The sequence below is a fragment of the Austrofundulus limnaeus genome, unplaced genomic scaffold, assembly GCF_001266775.1.
Source record: "Austrofundulus limnaeus strain Quisiro unplaced genomic scaffold, Austrofundulus_limnaeus-1.0 Scaffold822, whole genome shotgun sequence".
NCBI lineage: Eukaryota > Metazoa > Chordata > Actinopteri > Cyprinodontiformes > Rivulidae > Austrofundulus > Austrofundulus limnaeus.
Genome location: NW_013953224.1, coordinates 173055 through 175891, shown reverse-complemented (window position 1 = coordinate 175891; position 2837 = coordinate 173055).

Below are 2837 nucleotides of genomic sequence, written 5' to 3'. Positions count from 1 at the left end.
TGCTTAGGGAGTCCTTGAAACGCTATCATGGCCTTTCAACTCAGGGTTCACCACAGGCGAGCTCACCATAGAAGAGCTGTTTGGGCATCGAAAGATCTCCTGATCTCTCTTTTCTAATTGGTAAGTGGTAAATGAACTTATTTAATGCTTTATCAAGTCCCTCTGGACTCCAAAGCACTTTATACTTCAATCAATCACCCTTTCACAAAGACATTCACACACACTGATGGTGGTAATTTGTATGAAAATTGTAAGAAGGCAGCAATGTGCCTACACCAGTGCCATAGAATTGCAGGTAGTCGTTGGGATGCTACCCCAAAGGCTATCAGATGGATCTACATGGCCATAGTCCACCCCATGCTCTACGCTGCTTTAGTGTGGTGGGTTCCAGTTCAAGTTGGGGTGGCAAGAGTGATGCTCACCCATGTTCAACGAATGTCCTGCCTGAGCATCACTGGTTCCATCAGAACAACACCCACGGCAGCCATAGAAGTCCTAATGGACCTGGCTCCACTAGATTTACATATCTTAGTGGAGGCCAGGACTGGGCAGTTGTTGCTATTCCAGTAACTGCAGGACCTGGAGAGAGAATGGTGAAAAAATTAAAATTTGAGCAAAGTTTTAAAACAGAGAGTGAAGACAGGTCTGCCTGGAGTAATGGTGGCCATATTTCCTATTCATTTCTACTGTTTTGCAGATGGGTCCCTCCTGAAGGGGTCAGTAGGTYCAGGGGTTCTGATTTAGAATATTCTCAAGGTGCTGTACAATCATCAATAATGTAAAAGTGACGGAAAGATAAAATGAAACATAATAAAACATAAACGACACATGGTCGAGGCAGAGCATGACAAGAGATGAGTGTTATGTATGCAAGGCTGTACAAATCATAACAAGAAATGTTGAATAAAAAAGAGGGGGATGAAAATTATGCTATATATACAATAATACAAAAACACAGAGGTGGGGGGGGATTATGCCGTATGTTCAATAATACAAAAACACATAGTTGGCGAGCAGTCAGAGGGGTAGGCTGCCATTAATGGTGAATGGTTAGCTAAAAGCTTGAGCAAAAAGGCTGATTTTTAGGTGTTTCGTGAAAGAGACAATGTTATCAAGGGAGAGCAGATTAACAGGAAGATCATTCCAGAGTCTGGGGGCCACAGAGGAGAAGGACCAGCCATCGCAAGTCTTAAAGCAAATGTGGGGATCGATTAGGAGATTCTGATCCTGTGAGCATAGGTCCCCTCTGGGGTTGTAACGGGAAATGAGACTTTTAATGTAGTTGGGTGCTTGGCCATGAAGAGCTCTGAAAGTGAGGACCAGGATTTTGAACCTGATTCTTAACAGGAAGCCAGTGAAATTCTGCTAGGATCGGGGAGATGTGGGTGAATTTGGAGGTTCCAGTTAGGAGTCTTGCTGCCGAGTTTTGGACAAGCTGAAGGCGATTTAACGGTTTCTGGTTTAGGCAGGTGAACAAGCTATTATAATAGTCTGTGTGGTTAGAAATGAAGGCATGAACTACCATTTCCAAGTCTGAAGTAGACAGCAGGAGCTGGAGTTTAGAGATATTACAAAGCTGAAAGAAGCATGTGGAAACCAGATTCTTTATGTGCTCATCTAGAGACAAATCCAAGCCAAAATTCATTCCCAGGTTATGTACATTCTGCTYGACAGTTAAACTCAAAGAGCTGAGATAGTCGTTTATCGTAGGGATTTTATTTTCAGGGGCCAGGATCAAGGTCACTGTCTTACTGAGGTTTAAAAGAAGCAAGTTGTCAGACAGCCACTGGTTTACTTTAGTGACACAATTTATGAGAGAGGTTTGTTTGTGGGTGGTGGAGTCATTAAAGGAGCAGTATAACTGCAGGTCATCTGCATAGAAGTGGTACTAGACATCAGGGAAATTTTTGATGACCTCAGTCAGGGGCCAGATGTAGGGCAGGAATAGAATTGGGCCCAGAATGGAACCCTGTAGAACTCTGCAAATTAGTTTGGCTGAGTCAGAGAATGATTGGCCTAACAAGACTGAGAAAGAGCGGTCTGAGAGGTATGATTTGAACCAGTCTAGCACAACCCCGGATATCCATCCCTATGTCTTTTAGATTTTGAAGTAAAATAGTGTGATTGACAGTGTCAAAGGCTGAGGAAAGGTCCAGTAAGAGCAGGACAGAGTACATGCCTCTATCAGCAGACATTAGCAGATTATTTGATACATGAAGATGGGAGGGAACACCGCCTTCAAATCTGGTGACCATACTGGTGACCAGTTGCTCTCAAAACATCCAGAGCCAACCTCAACGTGCCATAAGAAAAGCAAAATGTGCTCACGCTCTAAAGGTGCAGAGTCTCTTCCATGACCCAGCAAACACGAGGAGCATGTGGCAAGGCATCCAGTCAATTGCGAACTACAGGGACAACAAAACACCTCAGAACAACACAGTTCCTAAATGAACTCAACAGATACACTCCTGATCAAAATCTTAAGACCAGTTTTTAAAGTGCAAGAATTTACATTTTGCACTACTGGATCTTAAGAATGGTAAATGGTAAATGGTACTGAACTTATAGAGCGCTTTTCAAGTCTCTCCGGACCCCCAAAGCGCTTTACACTAACAGACATTCACCCATTCACACTCACATTCACACACTGATGATGGCAAACTACACTGTAGCCACAGCTGCCCTGGGGCACACTGACAGAGGTGAGGCTGCCATGCAACGGCGCCACCGGACCCTCTAAAGCATACTACGACCAAAAAGCCTCTCACGAAGAACTTCAGGTGGGAGACAAAGTCTGGTATTACAACTATGCCCCCAACTCGGGAAAACCAGAGTCC